This window comes from Suncus etruscus, chromosome 14 (genome assembly GCF_024139225.1).
Source record: "Suncus etruscus isolate mSunEtr1 chromosome 14, mSunEtr1.pri.cur, whole genome shotgun sequence".
NCBI lineage: Eukaryota > Metazoa > Chordata > Mammalia > Eulipotyphla > Soricidae > Suncus > Suncus etruscus.
In genome coordinates, this window is record NC_064861.1 from 34792932 (window position 1) to 34810839 (window position 17908).

Consider the following 17908-nt stretch of genomic DNA (forward strand, 5'->3'; position numbering starts at 1 on the left):
GTATCGAAGGATGCCTGTGGGCAGAAAAGCTGAGAGGTTATTTTAAATATAGTAATATAAAGCATTAAAACATGATGTTATGGGATGATTCCATTGGAGTCAGCGATTTCCCATGGTATTCTTTACCTGTGATCCTGATTGCGATCTCCAAGGGATTATTGTGGGCCTTTGTCGTAGAAGGCTGATTACATACCTGTTCTCTCTATGCTGTTGTTTCTGGTGTTGCTGCTTTCTTTGTGGTATAATGCAGTCAAGGGTTTGTGTTGTTCCTTTTTTCATGTATTTTGGGCGCTGCACTCGAGTATATGTTGGCTATTACAGTGTTTAGAGTTTCTACCCTGTTAAACCCTATTATTTGATTGTTGATTGTTAGATGTGTATAAGGTGTATGTTCTAGGTGCTTCAGAATAATGCTATCATTCTGTGTTTATCTTTGGTCTTCTGACTTATTTCGTTTAACATAACATGTTCTAGATCCATCCATGTTGCTGCAAAGTCTGTGATTGAATCATTTCTGACTGCCATGTAATATTCCATTGTGTATAAATACCACATCTTAATGATCCATTCATCTGTTGTTGGACATCAAGGTTGGTTCCAAGACTTGGCTATTATACTGAGTGCTGCAATAAATAGTGGGGGGCACACGTATTTTGGAATGAATGTCCTTCCAAGTTGGGGGTATATACTTAGGAGAGCAATTTCTGGGTCAAATCGCAACTCAATTCTGAGTTCTTTGAGCACTCTCCAGACTGTTCTCCATAGGTGTTGGACTAGGGGGCATTCCCACCAGCAGTGGATGAGAGTGCCTTTCATACCACATCCCCGCCAACAGAGATTGTCCCCGTTATTTTTGATGTGAGCCATCCTTACTGGTGTAAGGTGGTATCTCATTGTTGTCTTGATTTGGATCTCTCTGATGATGAGTGAAGGTGAGCATGTTTTCATGTGTTTGTTGGCCATCCTTGTATCTTCCTCAGAGAAGTGTCTATTCATTTTCTCTCCCCATTTTTTATGGCTTTATTTGGTTTTGGGGGGCTCAGCTTTCTGAGTGCTTTGTATATTCTAGATATCAGTCTTTTGTCTGATATGTCGAGTGAAAAGATTTTTTCCCATTCTGTTAACTGTCTTCTTGCATTAAGTAAGATTTCTTTCGCCATGCAGAAGCTTTTTAGTTTGATGTAGTCCCATTTGTTTATGTTTGATGCTAAAGTTCTTGCCATTGGTGCTCCATTCTCGAAGACCTTTTTGATATATAGGTCTTCAAGTGTTCTGCCTATTTTGTTCTCATAAACTTTATAGATTCGGGTCTGATTTCAAGGTCTTTCATCCATTTTGAGTTGACTTTTGTATAAGGAGTGAGGTATGGGTCAATTTTCACTTTCGTACAAGTGGTTTTCCAGTTGTACCAACACCATTTGTTGAAGAGGCTTTCTTTGTTCCATTTCAAGTTCCTGCCTCTTTTATCAAATATTAGTTGGCTGTATATCTGGGGGTTTATGTCTGGGAATTCTGTCCGGACCCACTGGTCTGAAGTTCTGTGTCTGTTCCAGTACCATGCTGTTTTGATTACTATGGTTTTATAGTATAGTTTCAAGTTAGGTAAGGAGATGCCACCCAGCTTCTTGTGTTTTAGCATTTGTTTGGCTATCCTGGGTCTTTTGTGGTTCCAGATGAATTTTGTGATTGATTGTTCTATTTCTTTAAAGAAGGGTGTTTGGATTTGGATAGGGATTGCATTAAATCTATATAGTAGTTTGGGTAGGATAGTCATTTTGACTATGTTAATTCTACCTATCCATGAGCATGGGATATTCTTCCATTTCTTTAGATCCTCTTCAATTTCTTTCTGAAGTGTTTTGAAGTTTCCCTGGTATAGGTCCTTCACTTCTCTTGTAAGGTTGATTCCTAGGTATCTGATATTTTTTGATACTATTTTGAATGGAATTGTATTTTTAATCTCTCTCTCCTCGACTTCGTTGTTTGTATATAGAAACGCTACTGTCTTTTGTGTATTGACTTTGTATCCAGCTACTTTGCTATATTGGTTGATTATTTCTAGGAGTTTTATTGTGGACTCTTTAGGGTTTTCGATGTATATCATCGTATCATCTGCAAATAGAGATAGTTTGTGTTCCTCTTTCCCGATTTGAATTCCTTTGATTCCCTTCTCTTGTCGGATTGCTATTGCTAGGACTTCTAAGGTTATATTAAATAAGAGCGGAGAGAGTGGACAGCCTTGCCTAGTTCCTGATTTTAGTGGGAATGCTTCTAGTTTCTCGCCATTAAGAATAATGTTGGCTGTCGGTTTTTCATAGATAGCTGTAACTATCTTGAGGAGGATCCTTCTAACCCTATTTTGCTGAGTGTCTTTAACATGAAAGGGTGTAGGATTTTGTCAAACACCTTCTCTGCATCGATTGATATGATCATGTGGTTTTTGTCTTTCTTGTTGTTGATGTGATGTATAATGTTGATTGATTTGCGTATGTTGAACCAACCTTGCATTCCTGGTATGAATCCCACTTGGTCATGATGTATGATCTTTTTGATGAAGTGCTGGATTCGGTTTGCTAAGATTTTGTTGAGTATCTTTGCATCTATGTTCATTAGTGAGATTGGTCTGTAGTTTTCTTTTTTGGTGGTGTCTTTGCCATCTTTGGGAATGAGTGTGATATTGGCCTCATAAAAGGAATTGGGGAGGATTCCAGTTTTCTCTATGGTTTGGAAGAGCCTATGGAAAAGTGGTAGTAGGTCTTCTCGAAATGTTTGGTAGAATTCACCTGTAAATCCATCTGGGCCTGGACTTTTGTTCTTAGGGAGTTTCTTAATTACATCTTCAATTTCCTCTGAGGTGATTGGTCTATTTAGGCTTTCTATTTCTTCCTTTTCCAGTCTTGGAAGATGGCATTTTTCTAAGAATCTTTCGGTTTCTGCTGGGTTCTCTAGCTTAGTTGAGTATAGTCATTCATAGTATGATCTCATGATATGTTGGATTTCATGGGGTTCTGTTGTAATCTCTCCCCTTTCATTTGTGATCCTACTGATTTGGGTGTTTTCCCTCTTTTTTTGGTGAGTTTTGCCAGTGGTTTGTCTATCTTGTTTATTTTTTCGAAAAACCAACTCCTGGTCTCATTGATTTTTTGTATTGTTTTTTTAGTTTTTATGTTGTTTATTTCTGCTCTGGTTTTTATTATTTCTTGCCTTCTGGACGTGGTTGGGTTTCTCTGCTGCTGCTGTTCCAATTCCTTGAGGTGATTCTTTAAACTGTTGATTTTATTGTTTTCTTGTTTCTTGACTTAGGCCTGTATTGCTATGAGTTTCCCCCTGATTACTGCTTTTGCTGTGTCCCACAAATTTTGACAAGTTGTCTCCTCATTATCATTTGTCTCAAGGAATCTTTTTATTTCTTCCTTGAGTTGTTCTTTGATCCAGCTGTTGTTGAGCAGCATGTTGTTTAATCTCCAGGTATTAGTTTTTCTCCATTGCTTCTTCTTAAAGTTAATTTTGACCTCTGTTGCATAGTAACCTGATAGGGTGCTTCTAATGATCCTTACATTTGTGGTCTTATATAGGTTGACTTTGCATCCTAAGACATGGTCTATTCTGGAGAAGGTTCCATGTGGGCTTGAGAAGAATGTGTATTCTGCTTTCTGGGGATGGAGGGCCCTATATAAGTCTGTTAGCCCTAGATCTTCTAATTTTTCATTTAGGTCTCTTACTGCTTTGCTATTTTTCTGTTTGGTGGATCTGTCCAGTGGTGATAGTGGAGTATTGAGGTCCCCTACTACTATCACATTTCCCTTCATGTGTTTCTCCAGGTTTGCTAGCAGTTGCCTCACATATTTTGCTGGCTCTATATTAGGTGCATAGATATTGACCAGAGTTAGTACTTCTTGATCTAATGTTCCCCTGATCAGTAGGTAGTGACCCTCTTTGTCTTTGATCACTTTCTTGCGATTGAATGCAATTTGGTCTGATATAAGAATGGCTGCCCCTGGGAGCCGGGCGGTGGCGCAAGAGGTAAGGTGCCTGCCTTGCCTGCGCTAGCCTTGGACGGACCACAGTTCGATCCCCCGGCATCCCATATGGTCCCCCAAGCCAGGAGCAACTTCTGAGTGCATAGCCAGGAGTAACCCCTGCGCGTTACCGGGTGTGGCCCAAAAACCAAAACAAAAAAAAAGAATGGCTGTTTCTGCTCTTTTTTTGTTTTCCATTGGCCTGTATAATTACTTTCCATCCCTTTATTCTAAGCCGGTGCTTATCCTGTAGTTGTAGGTGTGTTTCTTGGAGACAGCAGAAGTCTGGTTTATTTTTCCTAACCCAGTTCTCTACTATGTGTCTTTTTATTGGAGAGTTTAGTCCGTTAACATTTAGGGAAATTATTGAGAGAGAGGACTGTTGTGCAGTTGTATTGTGTGGAGTGGTTGATGTTACAATCAGGGGTTTGGATTGTGTAATTCGTCTCTGAGTAGGTCGTTTAAGATTGGCTTAGTTTGCACAAATAGTTCAAGTTCATTCATGTTTGAGAATGTTTCTAGTCTGCCCTCCCATATGAATGATAGTTTTGCTGGGTATTGGACCCTGGGTTGGAAATTTCTTTCATTCAGTCGTTTAAATATGACATTCCACTGTCTTCTTGCTTGGATTATTTCAAATGGGAGATCTGGTTTGATTCTTATGTCCTTTCCTTTGTACTTGAGGGTTTTTTTCTCCCTTATTGCTTTAAGGAGTTCCTCTTTCTCTTTGTTTTTTGTCATTTGGATTATTATATGTCTTGGTGTTGGTTTATTCGGATCTATTTTATTAGGGATTCTCTTGGCTTCCTGGATTTGCCCTGAATTTTCTTTACAGAGGGTGGGAAAATTCTCTGTTATTATCTCCCTGACTACCTGTTCTTCCCTTTCCCTATTTCCTCCCCTTCTGGTATACCCACAATTCTTAGATTGTTTCTTTTGTCCTTGTTCATTAGATATTGGATTTTTCCTTCCAGTGCTTTGCCTTTTATTTCTTTGTTGTTTTCTTGATCATTTTTTGTTTGCAGTTTTCCTTCGAGTTCTTCAATGTGCTTCTCTAACTCTGTGTTTCTGCTTGTAAGGCTTGTTATTTTGTCTTTTAATTCCTTCATTTCTTTTTGTATGGACTCTCTCATGTTCTTTGACATTTCTTCTTTAATTTGGCTGATTCGTTCATCCAAGGATTTCTTATATTCAGTAGGTAGGGTTTCTTTGATTTCTTTTATTAATTCTTGCATTTCCTTCCTCATGGCCGCTTTTAGGTCTTCTTCCCCTGGATCTGTGCATTTTGGTGGGCTTGGAAACTTGCTAGGGTTTGTCATGGTGTCTCCCGATATTAGGGATCTCCTTGATTTACGCATATTTCTTTGTATTTAATAGTGTGCTTTGGAGTGCTGTGGCTTCTAATTTCGGCCTGCTTTGGTCCCCTGTGGTGTGAAGATGGGTCCCTTTCCTGAGGGTGGTTCTAGGGGGGGCTGTTGGGTGAGCTTGTTGGACTTAGCTCTTTCTTCTCCCCTTTGCTACTTAGCTGTCAGCCTTGCCTGGCCTTTAGGATTCTTTTCTGCCCCTTGTTTTATTCAGCGGTGCAGTTCCGCTCCTGGCCACATTGGTTGCTGGCGCTGTTGAGCCTAGCTCTCTGTCCTCCCTCCTCTCTCTGGGAGTTTATGGAGCTCCGCCCCCTCCAAGCCTCTGCTGGCCGTTCTCCGCTGGGTTCGGGGTCCCTGGCTCTGGGCGGGGCACTCACCTGGCCCCTTCTCCGCTGGGTTCGGGCTCCCTGGCTCTGGGTGGGGGTCCACGTCGGTGCAGAGTACTCACCCGGCCCCTTCTCCGCTGGGTTCGGGCTCCCTGGCTCTGGGTGGGACGCCCTGTTCCCATTAGTTTTGATGTAAGCCATCCTCACTGGTGTAAGCTGGTACCTCATTGTTGTCTTGATTTGGATCTCCCTGATGATGAGAGAAGGTGAGCATGTTTTCATGTGCTTGTTGGCCATCCTTCTGTCTTCCTCAGAGAAGTGTCTATTCATTTCATCTCCCCATTTTTTATGGCTTTATTTGGTTTTGGGGGGCTTAGCTTTCTGAGGGCTTTGTATGTTCTAGATATCAGCCCTTTACCTGATATGTCGAGTGAAAATATTTTTCCCATTCTGTTAACTGTCTTGGAGAGTTTAGCCTGTTAACATTTAGGGAGATTATTGACAGATATGACTGTTGTGCAGTTGTGTTGTGTAGGGTGGTTTTTGTTACAATTGGGTGTTTGGATTGTGTAATTTGTCTCTGATTAGGTTGTTTAGGATCAGCTTTGTTTGCACAAATAGTTCAAGTTCGTTCTTGTTTGAGAATGTTTTTAGTCTGCCCTCCCATATGAATGAAGTTTTGCTGGGTATTGGGCCATAGGTTGGAAATTTCTTTCATTCAGTCATTTAAACATGTCATTCCACTGTCTTTTTGCTTGAATTATTTCAAATGGGAGATCTGGGTTGATTCTTATGTCCCTTCCTTTGTACTTGAGGATTTTTTCTCCCTTATTACTTTAAGGAGTTCATCTTTCTCTTTTTTTTGCCATTTGGATTACTATATGTCTTGGTGTTGGTTTATTAGAGTCTATTTTATTAGGGACTCTTTTCACTTCCTGGATTAGCATTGAAATTTCTTTCCAGAGGGTGGGGAAGTTCTCTACTATTATCTCTCTGACTACTTGTTCTTTCCCTTTCCCTATTTCCTCTCCTTTTGGTATACCTACAATTCTTAGATTGTTTCTTTTGTCCTTGTTCGTTAGATACTGGATTTTTCCTTCCAGTGCTTTGCCTTTTATTTCTTTGTTGATTTCTTGGTCATTTTTTGTTTGCAGTTTTCCTTCGAGTTCTTCAATGTGCTTCTACAACTTTGTGTTTCTGCTCATAAGGCTTGTTACTTTGTCTTTTAATTCATTCAATTCTTTTTGTATGGAATCTCTCATGTTCCTTAACATTTCCTCTTTAATTTGGCTGATTTGTTCATCCATAGATTTCTTATACTCCGTAGCTAGCATTTCTTTCATTTCTTTTATCAATTCTTGCATTTCCTTTTTTATGGTTGCTTTTAGGTCTCCTCCCCATGGATCTGTGCGTTTTGGTGGACTTGGAAACTTGCTAGGGTTTGTCTCCGTATCTCCAGATATTAGGGTTTTCCTTGATTTACTCATATTTCTTTGCATTTATTGGTGTGGTTTGGAGTGCTGTGCCTTCTAAATTCAGCCTGCTTTGGTCCCCTGTGGCGTGGGAATGGGTCCCCTCCCTGAGCGTGGTTCTAGAGGGGATTGTTGGGAGAGTTTACTGAGGTTTGTCTCCTCCTGTGCTCTTTATGTGGCCTGATCCGTTGCTTTTCCCTTTTGTTGTCAGCTAGTGCAGGTCCTCTCCTGGGCACAATGGTGGAGGGTGCTGTTGAGCCTAGCTCCTTCGCCCCTCCTCCCCTATCTGGCAGTCAGCCCTCCTTCAGTGGGTCTGGTCAATTTCCTTCTCCTTATTCCTGCCAGCCGTTGCAGTTCTGTTCCTGGCCAAAGTGGTTGTGAGCGCTATTGAGCCTAGCTCTCTATCCTCCCTCCTCTCTCTGGAATGGAGCTCCGCCCCCTCCAAGCCTCAGCAGAAGAAATTCCCATAGCCAAACCCACCTAGTAACTGCCCTTAGTCTTTGGGGAGTCTCAGGTCCACTCCGGGGCTCAGTGGGTAGGCTGCTCTATGTTAGCCAAAGGTCCAGGTGGCAGGCTCAAGCTCACCCAGTCTATTGGTCCTAACCCATCCCAGCATCACAGAGTGGGTCAGGTGCAGGGTTCTCCTCACCCGGTCTGCACTCAGCTCAGGCTTGGGTACCCAAGAGGGGTGTGCAGTGCATCAGGGAGAAGCCTGTCTCAGGCTCCCATGTGGAGAGTATGAAGGTGCCAGGGAAAGGCACTCACCCGTGTGCTCTCCACTCGGGCTTGGAGTCCCTAGGAGGGGTGCAGGGTGCAGCGGCGAGAAGCCTGTCTTAGGCTCCCATGTGGAGAGTATGGGGGTCCCAGGGAAAGGCACTCACCAGTGTGCTCTCCACTCAGGCTTGGGGTCCCTAGGAGGGACGTGGAGTGTGGCGGCGAGAAGCCTGTCTCAGGCTCCCACGTGGAGTGTGTGAATCTTCATGTTTTTACAAATTTTCTTCTTTTAAATATGTCTTCTCAGTCTAAAAGACAGCCTGGATTTATTTGAAAAAATATGAAGTACCTAAGTTACCTAATTTTTTTTCTTGAGGAGTATTAGTGTGGCACCTGTCATATAAAGATACTAATTTCTTTAAAATGTAATATATTGCTAAGTTGAAAAAGCAAGTTCTGTATAAGATATTCAAATCCAGTGGTCACTCATGATATAGTAGGGGAAGATAAGACCTTGCAGACACAAATTCTTTTCCAAGCACTTGTTCATACACTTATGCATAGATAAATAAAGATAAGTACAAAATATCACAAAATAAATAAGCACACTTCTTTGTTTTAAACTGATTATGGATTAAAGTGCATAAAAATTGAATTATAAACCTGTTAGATACATGGAAAATTCCAGGAGGTAGAAGGATACTTTTATTTTTTGGTGCTGAGTTGAATCACTTCTAAAAGGAGAATTCAAAATAAACTGTCAAACTGCTGACCCGAGAAGAAATGAGTTGGGGTCAAACAAGTCTGGAGGAGAGACATTTATGATTTTCATGGATTATTTAGAGCTAGTCTATATCTCTAAAGCTACTGCTTTGGGGGCACCAGATATTCAAAGTATTTTATGTCATTTTATAAAGCTATAAATGCATCTTCCTATTACATCTGGAAAAATTATTTTCATTGGACAAAACATTTTCTACCTTAATAATTTTGAAATTGTATGTATGGGGGCATCATAGTTATATACAAAATTCTGTGTCAAACTGTAGTGAGAGTTTACTATAATTTTTCTAAAAATAAGGCATGAATATGAAATATGGGTAAAGAAAAATCAGTATTCTCAACTGTCTTGCTTCAAATCAACTTTAGTCCCCTGCAGGCACTTTTAATCACCAAAAGACATTAGTAACAGTGTAGACTGAAATTTCTCAGCAGTAAAGTTAGAAATAAATGGCTAAAGATTTGGCTTGTATTCTCATCCCTGTTGTATCACCATTTATCACACCTATGAAGGGACCCAATAGTTCTTCTTCTCTTGATAGTATCTATAAATATAAAGATGTTAATAGACTCTTAGGGAGCATGTTTATGAGGAATATAAACTGCTTGCAAAAATATTTGACATACATAATATCAATTGCACAAATTTTCCCTCCAGAGTAATTTTACCCTACTTAGAAGATAGACATACCTCCAGGTCATTTATTCTAATACACAAATGGGGGGGGGTGATGCCAGGATATAAAAAGCACTAGATTACTATTTTGCTGTTGTGCTCAGTCGAAGAGTTGCTTCAAATTTCACTTTGCCTTTGCAAGTTAGTTGCTCATCTGCGAGGTTTAGCAAACACATGAATCCAGGATCATTAGCATGATGTTAATACATAGGAGAAAAATGGAAAGCAACAGCTTATGCCAATCTAATCATGGGATGGCGTCTGGTGCTGGATGATGATGAAGCACTCTAAAAGTGAATAAAATTTTGTAATTAATAATAGTAAAAACATATTTACAATTTTTTCTAAATAAAATTTCTTGTCATGGTGTGAAGTGGCCACATTCCAAGCTGAAGGCAGGCACTCAAGGAATGAAGAAGCTATAGCAGCAAAGGTGAGAGTCTAGAGTCTCTAGAGCTTAGGAGCAGGTTGAGACTGTGACTCTAAATACAGGTACACAAATATTTTATATAAATATAAGTGTTCTATGTGAATCTATGTTGCATGTGTAACCCATTTCAAGCATTTACTTGACAGGTCACAATGAACAAATGCAGGTGGATTTCAGTTTGAGCATTTTTTGGGGGAGGGGTTACACCCAGCAGCGTTCAGGGGTTACTCCTGGCTCTGTGCTCAGAAATCGCCCCCGGCAGGCACAGGGGACCATATGGAATGCTGGGATTCAAACCACTGTCCTTCTGTATAAAAGGCCTTACCTCCATGCTATCTCTTCAGCTTCTCAGTTTGAGCATTTTACGTTGCCTTTGATACATTAAATCTAAAGGATTCTAAAGTATTTTTTCCCAAAACCTGTCATATTATCGTTATATTATTATAATCTGTCTTTTAATAGGTAGAAGTATCAGAAATATTATGAAGTAGGATAGCCACCCTGTAATTTTGTAATAGGTATTCAAAAAATGAAAAGTGAAGCTAATTCACTTCTTCCAAAGTATCTTCTTAATATTTGTACTTGTACTTTATGTTAAAATACATATGGACATAATTAATGACATAATGTGAGGGCTAAAATACAACAATAAAAATATGGAAGTAAACCAAAAGTCAGAGTAGAAAGTGAGACAACATGTCCCATGCAATCCTGCCTGACATTTCTTAAAACATGTGCTTTCCTGTACTACAATTTAAAACACACATAATTGACCTTCGTTTGTCAATTTAAGAAAACTGTGGTCTCAGAATCCCAGAAAGTAAACCTAAAAGTATGTATTTTAACAAACTTGGTGATATCTATATAAGATCTACTAAAGAACCAAATTAGAAAACAATTACACTAGGAAAATGGCTTAAATTAAGTTAAAGCAGTTAAATGTAAATGTTATATATTTGTTTCTTCATATTCAAAATGAAAGCAGACATTACTGAATTCTTATGTATTAGAAGGAAATATACTAGATAATAAGGAGATATATTTTTATAAGCAATAAATTTGATAGTAATTTGTTAGTAATAAATTTGAAGATAAATTTTGTCAGATTTTAAATATTCTTTCAAAAAAGTAATTCTATTTATTCTTGTTTTGGGGTCAAACTTGGCAATGCTCAGGTGTTACTCCTGGCTCAGCACTCATGTATTACTCCTGGTAGTGCTCAAAGGAAACCATATGGGATGCTAGGTATTGAGTCTGGGCATCTTAACAGCTGTACTATCATGCTGCCTCCCTTTCAAATAGTTTTGAAATAATTAAATTGATTAATATAATGAATGATGTCACAACGAGCTCTACTACAAAAAATAAAGAAATATTTTTATTATGTTACTTCAAAATAAAACCATAATAGCTAAGTAATATTTGTGATTAATTTTTTTCAGAACTGAAGAAATTATTCTTAGATTTTGAACTTGTGCAAGATTAGAGGACTGAATAAATCATGCATATCATGCTACTACTATAAGAAATAGTTTTAAGATTTACTCTGTATTAGACAACCATTTATAGATGACTTTCTCCTTTATTAATTATGTAGTTTAGAAAGTGTGACAGAGCAGGTCACAAAATTGTACATTATGCCATGGTTCAAGTAAATATATTTCATAAATTCCTCATGAGAAAAATGACTAAAGCAGTGGAAAGGTCTTATATAGAAGATAATTCCTGGACTCTGCATGGATATTTTGTATAGAGAAGACAAAATTTTTTGCTGTTTTGTTTTCATTTCTTTTTTCCTTTTTGAAAATTCCTTTTTCCTTATGAGAAGAGTTCTTCTTATATGGATTTAGAATGAAAGTATGACCTCACTAAAGGAATACTATGACCCTACTAAAGGAATACTATGAGATCAGAGTCACATCTTTCCTCCCACTTCTTTTTCTTCTCTTTCTACCCTTATCATCTCTCTTACACCACCAAGAAATGAGTGTCTCTAACTCCAAGAAGTTGATTTTTTTTTTTTAGCAGAACATCATCTTGAGAGACTGTAGTTAGGCAGCCACAGATAATCAAGGACAGTATGGAAGTAATTATTTTACTACCCCTATGTAGAAGTCAAAAAATGAGAATTATAAGAAATAACTTAAATTTGGTATAAATGAGAATCATTATAAAGATCTATGGTATAAACTAGCATATGAAACAAAACATTTCCAGTCACTTTAGCAGAACATCATAAAAACAATAACTAAATTTACCTCGTTGGTTTTTTAAAATTTAAAGATAAAGATATTAATTTTGGGGGTAAACTACAAATGATGTTAATGTTACACTTGTACATTTTAAACAAAATAGCAGATAAAAACTGATGTTTTCCCTTAAAATCTAATTAGCAATTTTATGAAAAAGTATATTCACTACTTTTTAGTTCTCTGAAAATCAGCACCTGAAGTTTAAATCTTTGTTGATTTTTTTTTGAAAAATAGTTCCAAACCACCAGATAACAACTGAATTATGAAAATAAATGCATATATTTGAACATTATAAAAATCAAAATTTCTTTAGCATTTAAACACTTGAATAAGCATAGAATAATATAAAAGGTGAAATTGTATTTGGTATGGTACTTGATGGGCACTGAATCTTAGTATAATAGACAACTTCTGGAGACCAATCAAAGACAACATTAACAAGACTCAAAAAACCAATACATATACAAAGAGGACCTGTTATACTAGCACTCCAAGAGGTAAAGGAGGAGGTATGGCATGCATGGAGGGGGAACAGGGCTGCAAGGAGGACAACAATGGTGATGGAAATGGCCTTAATTCACTGTCACTATGTACCTTAAGTATAACTGTGAAAGACTTGTAATTCACATTGGACACAATAAAAATTATTAAAAATTAAAAAGTTAAAAAATAAAACTAATATATATTAAAATTTTCAAATGGAATTGTAATGGCCTTTTACAAATTGGCCCTTTACAAATTAGTTTCTCTGGTCAAAACATTTACATTATAAACTAAAGCTGTTTCTAGGACTTCAATTTTCTAATAAAAATTTTAGATAATTGTTGAAGCACAAATTCCCATTAATAAACAAGTGCTGTTCTTTTAAACCATACTAGTCTGAACTCCACTTATTTTTTTTAAGTAGTCAGATCTACATGTTTAATACTTACCATGTGTGTGTGGTTTTTTTTTTTTTTTTTTTGGTCTACTATCCATCCCTTAATGGAATTTTGGATCCCTTATTATCCCATCTATTCAATTGTCAATGAATATGGTTTAGGAAAAAGAAGAGGAAGGAAAAGATGATTATCAACAGTTTTTCCCAGTGAGAGGATGGACAGTTTCCCCATTGTTTCCCCATTCCTTTGATAGCTACAACATTATTGCCAAACCCTATCACTAGGACTCTCTTGCAGTTGGTGGTTAATGCTCAAGAGGAAAACCTGAGGTTTTGCATGTGCATCCCAGTGTGTATGTATTTTGCATGTACTCCCAGAGAAAAGCCTTTCTCACTGAATTCTTATATCAAGCTATAGGTTAAGTGGAGGAATATAATGTGAACTAAAATTGTCAATAAGGGAGCCAGCTATATTTATATTATTGTAGTGGAGGAAAAATATCCATTTTCTAGATATTATTCTGTGCTTAAGTCATTATATGAATAAAAAATCAAAAATTAATTAAAAGAAAATAGTCAGAAATAAAAATACCACCCTAGAAAGAAGCAAAGGAAAAACAGATAACTTATAAAGTAGAGACATCTTGTATATACATTATTCATAAATAAAGAGCAGGATGCAATAACAAATAAAGGAATTTTAAAACATACAATAAAACAATTAGAAAGAAAGAAGCGATTGGCAAAATAAAATAAGTTTAAGATGCAACAACAGAAAACTTACAGAATATATATAAATATTAGGATATAATTTTTGTATGAATGGGGTTATTTTCATCTGTTTTCTTTATAATTTTTTCTTTCTGTTTTCGGCCCATACTCCTGGCTCTGTGCTCAGAGGTGTGACCCCTGGTGGGTCTCAGAGGGCTATATGCGGTGATAGAACCCAACTTAGCCTCATGCAAAGGCAGCGCGCCTTAACCTCTGATCTATTTCTCTAGGTATGTATTTCTAGATATATATTTATATATTTCTCTAGATATGTATATCTGTATCTTTATCTTTTTTGAATTTTTATAGATTAAAATTAAATTCTCAAATTGTACATACTGGATCAATCTGTATGTGTTTTTGTGTGCTAAAAGATGAACAAATAGATATAGATAATTAGTGCAAAATTTATGAAGGAAATATTTAACACTCAATCCTGGTATTCAAAAACCATGCGTTGAAAGGGAAAGAAGAGAGAAATCAAAAGTGGGTACAGTATTAAAGAATCACAAAGATATGACTTCTAAAAAGTGAAAAAACTCTAAGATTAAATAAGTATTATTAATGGAGATTTACATATAAATATATTCTATAGGTATTATATAATACCACAGATAAATAGAATTTATGTCTTCTAGAAAGAAAATTCAGATTACTTATAAACTACATGAACTGTGCTGAAAACTTAGACCTCCTGCTGCCATTAATGTGTATTTACAAAAGGGAATAATTTCTTTTTTTTGGGGGGGTCACACCCGGCAGTGCTCAGGGGTTACTCCTGGCTCTATGCTCAGAAATCGCTCCTGGCAGGCTCAGGGGACCATATGAGATGCTGGGATTCAACCACCAGCCTTCTGCATGCAAGACAAGCACTTTACCATCATGCCATCTCTCCAGCCCCAGGAATAATTTCAAATTTTTGACAAAAATTCTGGATAATTCTGGGGGTACATGGAGTGCTTATTTGTATGGTGAAAATAAAATAGACAATAAGATGCTCCAGAAAAATATTACAAAATATCAAACTTTAAGTATTAAAATAAAAATTGGAAATAATTCTGAGAAATTTTAATATTTATTAAAATATAATTTTAGTTTTAATTGTAATTAAAATTTTGATACATTTTAATTTAATAATTGGATCATATGGTTTTTCTTGTTAGATTGCAGAACTTAAAATAATATTCCTTATTTTTTGTTTAGCATAAATAATCTTCTATGAATGAAAAAATTAACTTCTATACAGTATTATTTACTGAACATCTACTTTATATTTTACCAGGGTTTTTTCCCCCTAATACCTTTTCTGTTTCAGGATACAATAGGATTCTTCATTGACTTAGTTATGGTAGTCATGTAAGAACTTACGATAATTTGTTTTTTCTTTTCTTTTTTTCTTTAGTTTTTTTTCTTTTTCTTTTTTAATTTTCTTTAGTGGGGGGCACACCTGGTGGCACTCAGGAGTTACTCCTTGCTCTGCACTCAAACCTAGGTCTGTCCCAGGTTTGCAGTGTGCAAGGCAAATAAATGCCTGCCACTGTGCTACCACTTTGGACCCTTTTTATCAAGATTTTTTTTTTTTATAGAAGCACTGTGAAATACATAACTACAAAGTTGTTCAGGATTGAGTTTCTGTCATATAGTGCTTTAAGTCCATCCTTTCACCAGTGCATTTTTTACCACCAAAGTCCCCAGTTTTCCTCCATCTCTTCCCCTGCTCCAAGCCTGCCTCTTTACTTCTATTTCTCTCTCTTTCTAGCTCTCTCTAACCCTCTGCCTCTCTTTTTTTTTTCCTTTTAGGCTTTGCAACAAGTTTGCGATATTGTTGCTTGATCAATACTGCTAAACATCTCACTTTATCTCCTTTAAGCACCCAGTTCTTACCCAATGTTATCATTTTTAACTATCACTAACTTACGATAATTCTTGATTCTCATAGTGTTTTATTATCTGTACATATTTTTTGTTTTTGGTCTACATCCAGCAGTGTTTCAAGCTTACTCCTGAATTTGAACTCAGGGTCACTCCTGCAATCACCCAGGGGACCATGAGGTACAAGGACTCAAAACCAGGTTGACTGCTTGTAAGCACCTTACCCTTTGTACTATCACTCCCGCCCAGTAAAGTCACTTTTGAAGAGAATTGATAAGATATTTTAGAAAATGTCCCTCAACTTTGTTCATTTGATGGTTTCTTATGATTGAAGTTATGTAACCTTGACATAGATATGATTTAAGTGACAATCTAGAAATAGACTTAGAAGATATGTTGTCATTTGATTTCTTACAAAGATGAGACTATACTACAGGAAAAGGAGAAACCTTTTAATGAAATTTGTTGACAACAACTCAGTAAACAAATTAAGGAAAAACAACTTAGTCTTTTCTTCATACCATACATATAAATCTATTTAAGATGGGTGTAGACAGACTATTTTGTATTTATATTATATATAAAATTAGAACATAATTGGAAGAAACACCAGGATGATATTTGATTCGATTACATAAACAAGCACAGAATATTCTAAACAGTAGCAAAAATGACTTACTTCAGACTATTAAAATGAATAACCACAGGCATGCATGACCCCTGGGGGTGTTTGGATGACCATATACAGAGAGGTAACTACAGCAGGGGAAAGATCAAAGAAGCCACATGTAAGGCAAATACCTCACTACATGTACGATTTCTCCAGACCTTTTATGTTTTTCACACTAGGCACCTTTTCAGGACAAAGAATAATAAACAAATGACACTTTCTATTGAGTCACATTGGATTTTCTATAAAGTAACATTTTCCTGTTGTCCAACTTGTTCAGCATTATGAAACTTTAATATGAACTAGGTACAGCTTTAATGCTCTTAGAACAGCAACTCAGTAGGGAATCCAGAAATAGCTTCTGAAGCATTGCTGGTCATTATACCAGTGATCTCCAGCTGTGATTACATAGTTCGATACAGCTGGTTGAATCATCGAGTAGGAGACTTAATTTCAATGACAAGAGTTTTTAAACTCGTACCAGAGTACTGGTGCACATTTACTGCTCTAAACAAGTGATTCTGTGTGTTTGAAGATTATCTTTTCATTACTTATACTAATTATGTTTTGTAGTGAAAATGTCATATATTTTGTTGTTAATTTGGGGATTCATTTCTGAATCTCATCTGAATCACACTTAATGAGTTTGAATCATGCAAGTCTGCTCCTAAAGAAGATGCTATAATTAGTGTAATGATTTTATACAATTCAGAATAAAAGTAATGTTAAAATTTAATAGCAATAATAAAACTAGGTTTCAGAGCCTGGATTTATTATTTAAGACATTTTCTTGAATATAGCAAAATATCCAAAGGATAAAAATTTACAAAGAGTGCAAAAGCACACAGGATCATATCAGTTGCAGGAAAGTATGATTAATATAAGACATACTGGCTTTTTAACTTCTTAAATATAATAATTAAACATTCTTAAGTTGATGTTGCCTTTTGTATTTTTAGCATTTTTTCTTTTAATAAAATTCCTCTCATTAACCATTTTAACATCTTTTTAAATGAGTTTATAATCTTTAACAGCATTTAAATTGTTTATTCAATGCACAATATAGTTTACTGTAATTTTTCTTACCTCACTTTTGGAATAATATAGCACATCTTCTAATTTGTTAACCCTCTACACTGCCCTTCTGATTATGTGGTAGATGTTTTTATTACCATTTAGTTATATTAACATTTAAGAGCTACTTTTTTGGGTTGTTTAGTAAAACTTTATTTAATTCACATTCTTCTAAAATATAACCTTGGCTTTATTTATTTTACTACTTAAATATTAAATTATGCTATGTTAGGGTATTAATTTTATAATGAATATTCCATTAAAATAGATACACACATATTTATATAAAAGTGATTCTTCTTTCCTAAATCCACTATTGCTTTAATAACAATAAAATATAGCATTTGTATTCATTGAAGACTGTCTCATTTAGATATGTGTCTTGACTGAAATAACAATGCTCAGTATTAAATACAATGTTTTTATTATTCTAATTTTGTTTTGATATATTAATTTATAAAACTATGTTATTTTTGGTTTCTAAAATTTAATTTACTTCTTTGAATCCATATTATTTTATGTTTTTAAAAATTAACTCGAAGTAAATGAGAATATACATGTTACATTGTTCTAATAATTTGAATTTTATATATATTAAAATCATATAG